This window comes from Bos mutus, chromosome 23 (assembly GCF_027580195.1).
Source record: "Bos mutus isolate GX-2022 chromosome 23, NWIPB_WYAK_1.1, whole genome shotgun sequence".
Lineage (NCBI taxonomy): Eukaryota > Metazoa > Chordata > Mammalia > Artiodactyla > Bovidae > Bos > Bos mutus.
The window spans coordinates 17,944,542-17,961,377 of NC_091639.1; positions in this window are offsets into that span (position 1 = coordinate 17,944,542).

The following is a 16,836-nucleotide window of genomic DNA, read 5'->3' on the forward strand; positions in this document are numbered from 1 at the left end:
CTCAAACTCACGTCCATCACATCAGTGATGTCATCCAACCATCTCATTCTCTGTCATCCCCTTCTCCTCCTATCTTCAGTCTTTCCCGGCATCAGGGTCTTTTCCAGTGAGTCGGTTCTTTGCATCTAGTGGCCAAAATATTGGAGTTTTAGCTTTAGCATCAGTCTTTCCAATGAATATTCATGACTGATTTCCTTTAGGATTGACAGGTTGGATCTCCCTGCAGTCCAAGGGGCTCTCAAGAGTCTTCTCCAACACCACAGTTCAAAGGCATCAATTCTTTGGCTTTCAGCTTTCTTTTCCTTCATATATCATATATATCTTTTCCTTCATATATCAACCTAGATATCACCACATAGAGTACTTTGCACTCTCTTCATTCTCTTTTCCCTGCTTAATCTTTTGCATAGAACTTATCATCTTATATTTCTTTGTTATCCATTTACCTCCATGAATTTGACTAATTCATGAGAGTAATTCTCAAACTATATTTTGGAAATAATTAATAATTGGAAAGGAATGATAGGCTTAGTTTTAATTATACTGAACTGGACATGAGAACTGCATATAGCTTTTTTTCCTGAACTCAGGAGAAGACTAGCTGGATACAGATTTAGAAGACATTAAGGTAGGTGACAGTGAAGCCATAAATGTGGGTGTTAAGTACATAGTCTGTCATTAATAAAACCATTAGCTCAAAGTTAAACAATTGTAGACCTTGGCACTGACCCTAAGCAGTAAGATTCCTTTTATGGACATGCCTGATTAACTTGGCAATTGAGAGCATTGATGCTATAGGACCTGTAGTCAAGAGCTCTTGGGATTATTGAGATTGAAATGCATTTAGATTAATACCCATCTCAAAATGCATATCCTATTAATGTCTGCTAACAGTGACAAAACACAGAAATTCAGGATTTCCAAGAATGCTAAACAAGTTGTCTTTATTTTATTCTGTCTTACAAACAAGAAAAAAAGAGATTTAAAACAAAAGAACTGGATCTTGTATCTAAGAGATTTTGATATGTACACTTGTAACAGAATGCTGAGTTCTGTTTCTTGTTGCCTCAGAATTAGTGAAGGGGGTCCAAAGAGGAATACAAAGAGATGATACTTACTTCTACATTCTAAAAGCAGTCAACATTAAAAAGGTTCAGATAGTTCCCTAGGACTTAAATACAGGCAGTCAAAATTATTGTTTTGCAGTCATTTACCCATTAATGACTGCCTTTGCAGTCATTTGCCCATTAATCTCTTCCAGCAAAAGTTCTAAAGTAGGAGGAAACTCAGGGATATATATAGAGTGATGAGACACTGACTTAGAGGGACAGTCCTGCAGCTTTTCTCTCTTTTCCTGCTTGGTACTAAGATGGAGACATATTTTTATCCCCTCCTTACAGCCAACTAAGAAGGCTTAAAAAAAGACTAGCTGCTCATTCCTGATTGTTCATCCACTTAGGAGGAGACTTCTGATCTGTCTTGTCCTTTTGAATGGAAGAAGAGGTAAGGGGTGAGGAAGAATGGCTAAGCAGAGAAAAGAGGCCACAGTGAAATAACCTGCAGCTTGACAAGTTTCAAGTAGTCAGCTTGAGAGATATTTTTTGTGGTTTAAATAGACATAGAAGAAAGAAGACAGTCTTGAGCAGCCTAGTGAAGTCTAGAGACGTGCAGTCCTATATTTTATAAAACCCGGGCAAAGAGGTTTTCCCAGAAATATGTAGTTTTTAGAATATCCAGCTGGAAAAGGTCGCTGAGGAGGTATCGATGAATGTCAAAAATGAAAAGTTTCCTTGAAAATCCATCACAGACCCAGCCCATGAGATGCACTATGAGATGGTTCAAAGGCTCCAGGGAATGACCAGGCTCTGAATTCTTGACCAAAGTCTGCATACCTGTGTCAGAAGCCACCAGAAAAGATAATCACAACACTTGCTAATCAAAAGATCTTGTATGCTTTAAAAAATTTTTCCCTTTCTTTTGAAACATAAGAGAAAGGGAAAGAGGAAAGAGAAAGAAGAGGAATGATTGAATAGGCCACTCCTAGTTGTCAGCTAAAATGTCATTGGCAGGGGTGGAAGGGGAAGACTGAGTGTTAATTAGATATGAGATTAAGAAGTCAAGTATGTTGAAAGAATTTTTTTTTTTTTTAACTGCAAAAGAGTGGCTGAGAAGTCTTAGGGTCAATAGGGTAGACTTTTTTTTCAAGCATAGTTGAAGACAGTGATGTAGAAAAAAATTAAAACATTTAATTTTTGCATTTGGTTGTACAGATTTTTCAAATATTGCATTATTTTGGATTGTAAAAAACATTTGGGGGGCTCTTTATTCCTTCCTGAGAATTGGAGCTTCCATCTGGCATCCTTTTGCTTAAATCTGAAAAACTTTCTTTACAATTTCACGTAGTGCAAATCTTTTGGCAACAAATTCTGGTAGTTTTCTTTTATATGCAAGTGTCTTTATTTTTGCCTTCATTCTTCAGAGGTGTTCTCACCTGAGATGGCATTTCCACTAGTTTCAGGACTCCATTTTCTTGAACGTAAATCCAAGATGATTTGACTCATTGCTCCCTTTCATGTGATGTTTCTTCTCTGGAATCTTTTAAGACATTAGTGTTTAGCACTTGACTGAGATTGCCTAGGTACTGTTTTCTTTGTATTTATCCTACTTGGGCTTTGCTGAATTCCTTGAATGTTTAAATTTATGTCTTTCAACATACCAATATCAACAATACCAATACACTTTCCTATCAAGTATTGCCCAGCATTGAGTTTTAAATATTTATTCTTTGGATTACTATTAAAAATATCTGTGAGAGAACTGGACTAATAAAAGTTATCTAGCCACTTCCAAAAGGATACTTTATTGATTTTTACATCCTGTAAATATTGCAATATAATGCCAAAGAACAAATATTTAAAACTCAATACTTGACAATGCTGTATAAGGAAGTATACTGGTATTCTACCTAATAAAGATTATTTCAAAGCTTTCCTTTCAAAATAATGACAATTATAGAAATAATCAGTCATTCAGTTTAGTTGCTCAGTCGTGTCTGATTCTTTGTGACCCCATGGACTGTAGCACGCCAGGCTTCCCTGTCCATCACCAACTCCCGGAGCCTACTCAAACTCATGTCCATCGCTTCGGTGATGCCATCCAACCATCTCATCCTCTGTCATCCCCTTCTCCTCCCGCCTTCAATCTTTCCCAGCATCAGGGCCTTGTCAAATAAGTCAGTTCTTCGCATCAGGTGGCCAAAGTACTGGAGTTTCAGCATCAGTCCCCCAGTGAACATTCAGGACTGATTTCCTTTAGGACTGACAGGTTGGATCTCCTTGCAGTCCTCTCAAGAGTCTAATTATTATAGAAATAATAATAATTATAAAAATAATAATAGCAGTTAATTTCCACTGTATACTTTGTCAGGTAGTATTCTAAATACTTTATATGTATCTATTTACTGAATACACAAAAATATCACAAACAAGCATATACTATTATTGACTCAGTTTAAGAGATGAGTCCAGACCCAAGATCATCAGGTATTTAAGGAGGAGAAATTCACACTCAGGTGGTTTATATTAACAGGATCTATATTTAACCAATAGCTTTCATTGCCCTGATATTTTCCCAGCAAATAATTAAACATTTAATCTCAAAGGAATTTTAACTCATATTGTTTTCAGCATAATTTGACAGTTTTAAAGATTTCCCCCCTCAACTTCACTGAGGACTCTAGTCTAAGACAGAAGTGGGGAAACAGAGGCTGTCTGCCTATGTATGTTTTCCAAAGGGTGGGATAAATGGCTTGTCAAGAGTTAAAATGAATATTAGAACATTCTTACTTTAAAGATCACCTTCATCATCAGATCTTACTTTTTATGAACACCAATTCACTGCTCTATTCCCTTAAACCAAAAGAGTTGTTTAAACCTCAACAGATACTATTGTAAAAGAGCTGTTACAGACGGTGTACTCCTAGGGTAGGGAGATAGTGACTGGGATTGTGAATGGTGATGTTGTTTTGGCAACTAATTTTAAAACATGTTTGTGGTAAGGAAACAAGTTAGTAGAACTCTACTGAAACAGAAACCCCATCTTGTGAGCTATGTTTCACAAATAAGAAATTCAGTCTAAAGGCAACATAAATATAAGGACTCTGATCTTCCTTATGTTCAACCCTTTTTCAACCTGAGACTTATGGCAATATAGTTTTTAAAGAAAATGCCTTTATCATTAAGAATATAGACAATACAAGTCATGTATAAACCCTCATTTCTCCAAGATTAATAGCCACTGGTGAAAGGTGAATATACACTTTTAATAACAACAAAATACACTTTTAATAACAACAAAAATATAGCCCACTTTGCTCTACTCCAAAATACTTTGAGATTTATATTTGTAGCAACTAGGGAAAGGGCTTATTTTAGTATCATAGAACAAGAAAAAAACTTGACCATCAAGATATTTAATTTTAGAGATGAATAAATCTTGGTCAAAGTCTTATTAAGCATTAATTAATCTACTCCACAAACATTGGCTAAGCTTCAACTATGTGCTGGACACATATAATCATACATGTTAGACTGTGAAATTCATGGACAAAGCAAACAATTGATTCATAGAGTAACACAGAGATAGGCTAAGAATTCAGATCTGCATCTTCTGCATCACAGACAGATTCTTTCTTTACTGCTGAGCCACTGGGGAAGTCCTGTAGGTGTCTAGTCCAGCACTTTATCCAGAATAAAAGTGGCTAAGGGCTTTCCAGTGGCTCTAGTGGTAAAGAACCTTCCTGCCAATACAGGAGACATAAGAGACTCAGGTTTGATATCTGGGTCAGGAAGATCCCCTGAAAGAGGACATGGCAACTCACTCCAGTATTCTTGCCTGGAGAATCCCACAGACAGAGGAGCCTGGTGGGCTACAGTCCATGGGGTCACAAAGAGTCAGACAGGACTGGAACAACTTGGCATGCATGCAAGTTGAACAAATGGGTATCAAGAACTTTCCACAGAAAGATAGGTAGGACTTGATTTTCTTTTACTACCTAAATTAAGCTTTAGTAATTAAAAGATGCTTACTTCCTGGAAGAAAAGTTATGACCAACCTAGATAGCATATTGAAAAGCAGAGACATTACTTTGCCAACAAAGGTCCGTCTAGTCAAGGCTATGGTTTTTCCAGTGCTCATGTATGGATGCGAGAGTTGGACTATGAAGAAAGCTGAGCGCTGAAGAATTGATGGTTTTGAACTGTGGTGTTGGAGAAGACTCTTGAGAGTCCCTTGGACTGCAAGGAGATCCAACCAGTCCATTCTAAAGGTGATCAGCCCTGGGTGTTCTTTGGAAGGATTGATGCTAAAGCTGAAACTCCAGTACTTTGGCCACCTCATGCGAAGAGTTGACTCATTGGAAAGGACCCTGATGCTGGGAGGGATTGGGGGCAGGAGGAGAAGGGGATGACAGAGGATGAGATGGCTGGATGGCATCACTGACTCAATGGACATGAGTCTGAGTGAACTCCGGGAGATGGTGATGGACAGGGAGGCCTGGCGTGCTATGATTCATGGGGTCGCAAAGAGTCAGACACGACTGAGCGACTGATCTGATCTGATCTAATTACCTTTTCAAAGCAGCAGAGAAAAAGGCAACCATTTGGCTTTTAGTAAATATTTCTAGGGTTTCAAATATCCTTGGTTCAGTAAAAGCAGTTACTTCTTTACCATAAAATCATGTCTTATCATTTCCACTCATTCCGAAGGCTTGCCTTATTATGTTCCAGAAAACAGTTTAAGATGCTAGTCATTGTTTTTTAAATGTTAGATAAATGGCAAATGCTCTATATATTCTACACAATAAGAAATAACATTTTTCCACAGAGCAAATGAAAGGTATTATTTAAATTAAATGATCAAACCATAAAAGACAATAGAGCTTAACTTTGCACAGTGTATGTCCAATACCATTTGAAAGCTAATGCAAGTTCAAAAGACCAACTTGAAACTGAAAGTGTTCCCAAATACTCCATTTCCCAAATACACACACAAAGTTATTGAAATCAAAATAATTATGAATGCTGAAACTTTTTAACTGTAAGGATATTGATTCTTTAATAATAAGCAATTAATAACAGGATATATCTTAGTAACATTTGCTCAATAGAACCAAAGATTATTTCATTATTCTGCTATAGTTTATGGCTATGAACAAATAAGAAAACTAGCATTTTTCTCAAAGTTGATGGACTGATGAGACTCACATGGAGTTTTACCACAGAAAGAAGCTTCAGAAAGTCACACTGTACTCGCCATTCTCTAAAGTCATGAATATGAAATTTATTTCATTGAATCAGTAACTTAACCCATATTTATTTATCTCTATCTGAAAAATATAGTGCAACGTGCTGTGGAGGGTAAATTGATGACTCAAATATAAATATTTCCTTCAAGATACTTAGAGATTAATAGTAAAGATAGAAAATATATGTAAATTAAAATCCCAGTATACTGGGGGCCCCATTGCTATGTAAACAGCAACAAATCATTGGGAATAACTGTGTTAGAATTCTGCCAGGAGCTATCAGTTACTGAGCACAGAATTGACTTCCTAATTGCTGCTAAGGGAAGAGAAAGTTTTTAGGGACGAAGAAATGGTTACCTCTTTTTTTTTTTTTTAAAGAAACTTTCATAGGGGAATAAAATTGAAAGTGTAATAAAACTTACTTGACAGCAGTATATTAGGGTAAGAAAGAGGGTGTCTCTTGAGAATAACTATGGGTCAACTCTGATGTAGGTGGTCTGAGGTAAGCCACCAAAGGTGTTTATTAAAATAATGGAACTCTCTTCAGTGAGGGTTTCACGCTATGCTCAAGATTCATGTCAATGTATGGCAAAACCAATACAGTATTGTAAAGTAATTAGCCTCTAATTAAAATAAATACATTTATATTTTTAAAAAAGAACTATTCTGAGCGCTTGGTTAGGAAGACAAAGAAGGATTTCTTCTCTAGTTACCAAGTATTCTTGATTTGATTGAGTGCTCTATCTTTGTAATGATTCTTCTCTACTTGGTGAAGGTATGCATGTTATTGAGGCAAGAAGAGGGCACAAATTCTTGATTAAGCAAGAATTCCAGAACACCTCAAAGCAAGCCTGAAATGGGTTGCTCTGGGTTAGCAGATTACTTGAGTTTGAGAAAGACCATCATCTTCACTGCCCTAAAGAAAAAACAAAAACATACGTCTCTTGGCATTCTAGGAACTGACCAAATTAATGACAGAATATAAACTATTGATATTATGTATAAAATAGATTGGAAGGACTGATGCTGATGCTAAAGCTTCAATACTTTGACCACCTGATATGACGAGCCAACTCATTGGAAAAGACCTTGATGCTGGGAAAGATGGAAGGCGAAACGGAGAGGGGCAGCAGAGGATAAGATGGTTGGATGGCATCACTGACTCAATGGACATGAATTTGAGTAAACTCTGGGAGATAGTGAAAGGCAAGGAACCCTGGCATGCTGCAGTCCATCGGGTCACAAAGAGTCAGATATGACTTAGTAACTGAACAATAAATAAAATAGATAACTCATGAGAATCCACTGTATAGTAAATGGATCTCTACTCAGTGCTCTGTGGTGACCTAAATGGGAAGGAAATCCAAAAAAAGGGGGGATGTATGTATATATATAGCTGTGGACTTTGCTGTACAGTGGAAACTACACAACATTGTAAAGCAACTATACTCCATTTTTTTTTTTAAGAAAAGAAACCAGAAATTTCAATAGACTATTCTATCTGCCATTATTGCTCTAGACACTCACCTCAGGATCAAAGTCTCTTGACAGCCCTTTGGATTAGATTAGAAACAGAATCAGGATTTCATTCATTACTGTTATTTTAGTCTATAAGCACTTGAGTGAGTAAGTGAGTGAGTGAAAGTCACTCAGTCATGTCCGACTCTTTGCTACCCCATGGACAATAGCCCACTAGGCTCCTCTGTCCATGGAACTCTCCAGGCCAGAATACTGGAGTGGGTAGCCATTCCCTTCTCCAGGAGATCTTCCCAACCCAGGGATTAAACCCAGGTCTCCTGCATTGCAGCTGGATTCTTTACCGTCTGAGTCACCATTTACTTTGGAGAAATTCCCAGAGAAAGTGGCCATTCAGCTGACTTTTGAAGAATGTGCAAAAGGCAGCTGGATTTTGTGGTGAAGAATTTCATATGGAGTATGGTCATGGGAAATGCATGATAAATTTAGGAGACCACAGGTAATCTGATCGGTTTTGAACCATGGCCATGTTGTATGTATGTGTATTGGTTACAGCAATACCATGCCATGATGGGCCTTACTGCTATGTTAGAGCTTGGGTTTTCTCTTGAAAATTAGAGACTCAATGACAGAGATTAACAAGTGAGAGGCAGGAACAACCTTCCATTTTAGAAAGAATTTCTCTAGAAAAGCCTGAACAATAATTGGTGTGTGTGTGCATGCTCAGTCATGTCCAACTCTTTGCCACCCTATGAACGATGGCCCACCAGGCTCCTCAGTCCATGGAATTTTCCATGCAAGAAATACTGGAGTGGGTTGCCATTTCCTCCTCCAGGGGATCTTCCCAACACAGGGGTCAAACCTGCGTTTCCTGCACTGGCAGGCAGATTCTTTACCACTTGCACCACCTGGGAATCCCAGTAATTGTTGCTCAATAAATAATAGTTGAATGAATTAATAAATGATGAGGGTCATAACTAATTAAATAACAAACAGATTAAAAAGACAATTACAAATATAATAAAACAATACATTTTTTAAAACTTGAAAAAAGACTGAATTTTGGTTTGAAAAAAAAAGAAAGAAATCAATTATGTCTATATGAAAACAAACAAACCCTGGACTTATCATTTAGGACTTTTCAACCATACTCACCCTTATGGACAAGACTGTATTTTTGGATACACAAAACTAAGATCACGACATCTGGTCCCATCACTTCATGGGAAATAGATGGGGAAACAGTGGAAACAGTGTCAGACTTTATTTTGGGGGGCTCCAAAATCACTGCAGATGGTGATTGCAGCCATGAAATTAAAAGACGCTTACTCCTTAGAAGGAAAGTTATGACCAACCTAGATAGCATATTGAAAAGCAGAGACATTACTTTACCAACAAATGTCTGTCTAGTCAAGGCTATGGTTTTTCCAGTGGTCATGTATGGATGTGAGAGTTGGGCTGTGAAGAAAGCTGAGCACCGAAGAATTGATGCTTTTAAACTGTGGTGTTGGAGAAGAGTCTTGAGAGTCCCTTGGACTGCAAGAAGTCCAACCCGTCCATCCTAAAGGACATCATTCCTGGGTGTTCATTGGAAGGACTGATGCTGAAGGTGAAACTCCAATATTTTGGCCACCTCATGCGAAGATGCTCCTGATGCTGGGAGGGATTGGGGGCAGGAGGAGAAGGGGATGACAGAGGATGAGATGTCTGGATGGCATCACCAACTTGATGGACATGTTTTTGGGTAAACTCCAGGAGTTGGTATGGACAGGGAGGCCTGGCGTGCTGCGATTCATGAGGTCGCAAAGAGTCGGACATGACTGAGTGACTGAACTGAACTGAACTGAATGCCATCTATCCATAAATATCATTTATTGAAGCTACAGGGGGATCCCAGGTACTATAGGACCTTTGGCCTAGATAGCCCTTATACAATATCTTAGATGGATTTGCCATGTAAATCATGTCCTCAAAATTTCTAGCAAAATTGGCATATTGTCTTAGCAAAAACAGCTGCTTTGATTCAAACAGTTCATATAAAAAGCAACAACATAAACTTAGTTATAGCACTGAAAAAAAAAAAAAAAAAAGGCCACAAACAACCCACAAGTAGTAAGCAAGGCTCTTTGTCTATTTTTAACATTTGCTTTAATATCAATGGCAACACATTTTTAAACAAATAATATTCTTTTTTCCCCAAGTTATTTTCAAATGCAAATCTCTAAAAACACTCTGAGGCAAGCCTTTGGAATCTTTCAAGTTAATAAACTCCAGCTGCCTTTAAAAAAGTGATTTAATCTTACACTATTTGCCTGAACCTTTTCTGATTTTAAGATGTAATTGAATTGGTCCCAAGTCATATTACAAAAGAAAAACTCTATGAGGATTCTGGGAAAGGCAGATGAAATGTTTAAAATTATTTTTTTAGTTCATTTAGAGGACAGCCATATAGACTTGAAACTGTCATAGCATTAAACTCTGAAGAAGTAATCTCAGAATATATTTGCAAACTTGGAAAAAAAAAATCCTACTGTAATCCATTTTTAATTTTGGAGGAGATGGGAATGGAATATGTTTAGTTATATATCAAATTGTTTTTTTAAGCATTTTACCAAGAGCTATCAAATGCTGTATTCTTATATTTTGTAAGGTCAGGTTTTATCTGGTGTAGGGGAGATTGTTAAACATGTGTACAGAGAAACTTCAACCAAAATTTGGCTAGACAGAAATTTATTACTCATCGATAGATTATCAGGCCCCACAATCACCTTCCTTGTACATGTTGCTAATATTTTGCACTGATTAAAACTTTATTTTGAAATAATTTTAGATTTATAGGAAAACTGCATAGTATGAGAAGATCTTGTATATCCTATCTGTTTCATCTTATGTTAAAATTTTATATAACCATGTCACAATTAATAAGAAAAGAAAATTAATGCTAAAACATCATTAATTAAATTACAAACCTTATTAAAAATTTTACTAATTTTCCACTAATGTTATTTTACTGTATCCCATACTGTGTTTAGTTGAAACCATCATCAATAATATCAGTAGACAGCATGATACCTTGATATGATGTACAACAAAAACACATATCATTTTAGTGGATTTTTTTTTTTTTTTTTTTAGAAAAATACATAAGCTCAATCCAGGCAGAAGAAAGCATCATTCTTACCCAAGCTGAGGAACATTTGAAAAAAGTAACTCTTCAGAGCTATTCAAAAGCATCAATGTCATGAAACACAGACTTTTATGCCAGTTGCATTCTCTCTCTTAACCTCTCTCTCTCCTAACTTCCTGAAAGTCTGAGAGTTATAGCGATCTCTGTGTTGCAGTTTGAAAAACTGAGGTCCAAAGATGTTCATTTCATTCCTGAACTGCAAAGCTAATAAAAGGTAAGGCCACAATTAGCATCCTGGTCTATAAGATTCCATTTAAAAATGGGTTTTTTACATATAATTTAAAATATAACTTTAAAATATAATTATATTTTAAAATTTTTTAAATATAATTTATTTTATTTTTTTATTTTGACTGGGCTGGGTCTTTGTTGCTAAGTGGGCTTTTCTCCAGCTGCGGTGAGCAGGGCTCCTCACTAGTTGCAGTGCCCAGGCTTCTCATTGCAGTGGCTTCTCTTGCTGTGGAGCACAGGCTCTAGGGTGCAAGGGCCTCAGTAGTTGAAGCTCCCTGGCGCTAGAGCACAGGGCCAGTGATGGTGGCACACGGTCTCAGCTGCTCCGCGGCATGTGGGATCTTCCTGGATCAGGGATAGAACCTGTGTCTCCTGAATTGGCAGGCAGACTGTTCACCATTGAGCCACCAGGGAAGCCCCTAAACCATTAACTTTTAAATTATGCCATACCATTGGTAGAGAAAATATTTTATTGAGATTCTACTTTAATAAAAAGAAAACAAATGCATCCTGCTTTATACTATAAAAGCTTTACTTTTCAATGATTTTAGATTGGGGGAAGTTTTCTAATTGCCTCATACTGTGAATAAAACAAATGTATTTCAACAGCCAGCCTCGAAGGAAACTGATCAGTTTTCATGGTTATACATTTTCCAGCTTCCTCATCCAAAACAATGATACAATCCTTTATTCAAATTTCTCTGTTGTACAAATGCTACTGATGTAGCTACTTGAGATCAGCTACTAATCTTCTTGGGGACAGGATGATCAATTGTCAATAGCACTGAAGCCCTGGGCATTCTTTTCTCTAAGAAGTGCCGTGTTCCTGAATTCAAAACCACTCTTCTCCTGCATCATTCTGAAGTTTTATTTTCAGAATGAATGAAGTTTTATTTTCAGTGAATTCTCTTTAAAATTTACAGTCTACATGTAAATTTTGAAAGAAAATATTTAGATGGTAGATGCACAGAAAGAGATTTGGAAATAAGAGTATTTATACCCAATTCTTATCCCTAAATCAAGTAATTGCTCATTTGCCCTAATCTAGGGTTAGATCCATCGGAGAAGGCAATGGCACCCCACTCCAGTACTCTTGCCTAGAAAATCCCATAGACGGAGGAGCCTGTTAGGCTGCAGTCTATGGGATTGTTGAGAGTCGGACACAACTGAGCAACTTCACTTTCACTTTTCGCTTTCCTGCATTGAAGAAGGAAATGGCAACCCACTCCAGTGTTCTTGCCTGGAGAATCCCAGGGACACGGGAGCCTGGTGGGCTGCCGTCTATGGAGTCGCACAGAGTTGGACACGACTGAAGCGACTTAGCAGCAGCAGCAGCAGCAGCAGGGTTAGATCCATACTCATGCTTTTTTTAATTAATAAACTTTATTTTTAGAGTAGTTTTAAGTTCACAGCAAAATTGAATGGAATGTATAGAGATTTTCCCCACACATAAAAACTTTCCCAGCTACAGACATCCTGCACCTCGGTGGTACATTTCTTATAATCAATGAACCTACATCGATACATCATTATTACATATAAGTCCACACTTTCTTTACTTTAGGGTTCATTTTTAGTGTTGAAATCGTATGAGTTTGAAACAGTGCTTAATGGAATGTATTCATCACTGTAGTATAAGACAGAATAGTTTCACTGCCCTAAAAATTCTGTGTTATACCCATTCACTCCTCCCCAATCATTAACTGATCACAAATCTTTTTACTATTTCTACTCTTTTGCCCTTTGGAATGCAATATAGTTGGAATTACATACCAGGTAGCCTTTTCAGCTTGCCTTCTTTCACCTAGTAATAATGTTCTTAGGGTTTCTTTAGATGAAAACAAAAAGCCATCTTTTCATGGCTCGATAGCTCATTTCTTCTTAGCACTGAAAAATATCTTATTGTCTGGATTTATCCACTCTCCTACTATAGGATACCTTGTTTACTTCTAACTTTTGGCAATTATGAATAAAGCTGCTCTAAATGTCTGTGCGCAGGCTTTTGTGTGGACATAAGTTTTCATTTCATTTTGGTTAAATACTGGAGAGCACTATTGCCCGAATCGTATGATAAGAGCATGTTTGGTTTTGTAGTAAATTGCTAAAATGTCTTCCAGAGTGTCTGTACCAGTCATGATCATATTTTAAAATAACAAATGTTCTCTGTGATAATTATTTTCTCATTTTTAAGATAATCCAAAAACTCACAATAAATGTATGGATTGCTTTCATTTAAAGTATGTAAACAAAAACAAAAAAAAAGTATATAAACACCCAGCCTCACTCAAAATCCATTGGATCAGAAGGGTGACATCTAGGTGCTGATACATGTCTTAGAGGTTCCTTGATTCTGTTAGGCAGCCAGGATTGAGAGTCCTCGGTGTTAATTATCTGGGCAGCTACCTAACTATCCCACAGCTCTACATGAATACAGTGCCATCACTGCATTTGTATTTATACTTATATTTGTGACTAATGCTCTATTAACATGATGATATTTAACGTTGCATGCCTTGCTGAGTGTAACTGACTATCATTAAGCTTCTCTGTTCTACTACAAAACTGACAATTGCATAAAGGCAGCCATTTATTCATGTTGAATTACTTTCCCGGTTGTAAAAATAAAACTTCTTTTGTGCTAGTCATTCACAGCTAAAAAATATTTTCATGCAAACCACACTGGAGTTTAACAAATGACTTGTAAAAAAAAAAATTAGGCTTGTAATCACAAGAACAACACAAAGTAAAGATATTGCTCTTTAATTGTTCCTGGCAATGGAGAAAGAAATGGAGAAAGATTTAATATGAAAATGAAGAAATGTTGGCAAGTGAAGTCCAAATGACCTTTTGAACATGCTGTACTAACAATATTTCACAATATATGAAAGTGGAGGAGAAATAAATTATTGAACATCTCTTGGTTATACAGGCATCTCTACCTAAAAAAGATCCTGTTTGTTACTAGCTAGTACTATTGAACTGAATGCAACCTATCTATGCGTTGATGTGTAATAATCTGTTACTAGTGAGTGCAAGAGTAGACCACAAAGATACTAGTAGGAATACCAAGAGGAACACGAGAGCAGGTTCCTTTCTGAGACATCAGGAATTCTCTAATCACCACATTTAGCTCACAGACTTCTCAGTAGCTTTGGAAACACTTCCTTAAGCTCCCAGCAGTCTAGAATATTCAACCAGCCTTCCTCCCATCCTTCCACCACAAAAGGTCAAACTGCTATCACACTTCGTGGCTCTCTTTCCATTCTTTCTCACAGGTGTTTCTTCTCCTAATAAAATTCTTTCATGTGTCCATCTTGTCTTCTGCTCCTCAGAGTACCCAGACTAACACATGGGTGAAAAAAATTATATAGCTTGAAAATGTGATTTTTCCTTCAGCAAATATCATTTATCATATTAATTGGATGGCAACTTTAACATGACTGTTGATTTTCTTTACTTATAAGTAAAAATGTTTTGAAACTATTTTATGTCGCTACTAAAAATAAGGAAGGGTTTTATATTTCTTTGAAAACTGGTGTGTATGTCATTTGAATTTGCAAAGCTGTCCTAATGAAACATTAAATCATTACAGTTCTCTGTAGCTGAGGGGTCTAAGGGGAACGAACTTCCATAAGTTAATCAAACTGACTTCAAGCAAATTGTTTTCCTGTACAGCTATGTTACCTCCAGAGGCAAAGCCATGGAGCATGCTGAATTCTCTCCCTGAGTATTATTCTGAGCTGTGCATGCACACCCCTGATGCTGCTAAGTCACTTCAGCCGTGTCCGACTTTGTGCGACCCCATAGATGGCAACCCACCAGGCTCCGCCATCCCTGGGATTCTCCAAACAAGAACATTGGAGTGGGTTGCCATTTCCTTCTCCAATGCAGGAAAGTGAAAAGTCAAAGTGAAGTCACTCAGTCGTGTCAGACTCTTCACGACCCCATGGATTGCAGCCTACCAGGCTTCTCCGTCCATGGGATTTTCCAGGCAAGAGTACTGGAGTGGGGTGCCATTGCCTTCTCCAATGCACACCCCTACTAGGAAACAAAACCACCATTACTGCTAATGTGTGTTTTTACTAAATGCATCAGCTCCACCCAGTCTTGCTCATTCACCACAACCCAGTTTTTAAACACTGCTCAGATTCCTGCTGCAACCACTTGTGCCCCTTCTTGGCTGCCTTCTCCAACAATTTAGGAAAGCCTAGAGGCCAATAAACAAGTAAACTTGGACAGCCACAAACCGCAGTGCCCCAGCTCTAAACTACTGAGTTTGCTTACTTAGCATACCTCAAGCTGGGGCAAATCCATTGCCAGCCTTAGCTGGAGGCCTTCCTGACAACCTCCTGAGAATGCTGGGGCAGGGAGCACATGAACATGTGTAAAAATCATAGCTTCCCTTATTTAAGGATACTGCAGTGAACATTAGGGAGAGATTCTTTTATTGCTCCAGAACTCTATTATCGTTGCTACCATCCTTAAAATGTCTTCTATACTTCTGGGATCTAACCCACTTCATTTTCTAGGACAATTGCAGGTGGGGAAATGGATAAAAGGAGACATAAGATTCTTGGCATTTCTCTCCCTGTTACTTACTTTTAAAGTGAGGCTTTCAACAAACAAGTGAATAGAAGCAGGAATGCAGACACGGTTTCAGTCTTCTCCATCACTGAATAACTCTGAATAGTGTTCAATGTGCCATTAAGGGGACTGGGCTCTTGAAATCTTTACATGCTATAGAATCACTTGAGAGGAATGTGCTGTTAGGGGACCAGGCTGTTTCAACATTTACAGGCTATAGAATCACCTAGGGAGCAGAGGGTGGCAATTTGCAAAACCAGAGGGCAGTATCACAACCAGGAGACTGGCGTTAGTTCAACCCACTATCCAGATCAATTAAAAGAGAATCTCTGGCAGCAGTTTATAGTATCTGTCACCCGAAGGTGACTCCAATTTTCAGCCACATTAAAGGTCCATTACTCCAGGTCTAAGACATTTGTTCTCAAACTTTATCAAGCATCAGCTTCCTCTGGACACTTGTTAATACAAAGATTGCTGAGACCTGTATCACATTTCTGATTAACTATCTCCTAGATAATGAATCAATTCTAAAATACTCATAGGAAGGACTGTTCTTGAAGCTCCAATACTTTGGCCACCTGATAGGAAGAGCTGACTCATTGGAAAAGACCCTGATGCTGGGAAAGGTTGAAGGCAGAAGGAGAAGGGGATGACAGAGAATGAGATTGTTGGATGGCATCATCAACTCCATGGCCATGAGTTTGAGCAAACTTCAGGAGATAGTGGAGGACAGAGAAGCCTGGTGTGCTGCAGTCCGTGGGATTGCAAGGAGATGGACATGACAGTGATCGAACAACAACAAAAACAAAGAAATTTGCATTTCTAACATGTTCTCAGGGTACATTAACGCTAATCATCCAGGGATTTTGAAACCCAATACTCTAGGAAATTCTGCTCCGCAGAAAGTCCACCTAGCACACTTCTGCTACATTTTATTGGCAACAACTCTGTCACCTGGACCATTGCTAGCAGCAACTAGAATAGTAAATATTTAAGTTGAGCACAGTACTTCCCCAAACAATATCAGAATTATTAATATCTTAAGAAAGAAGGG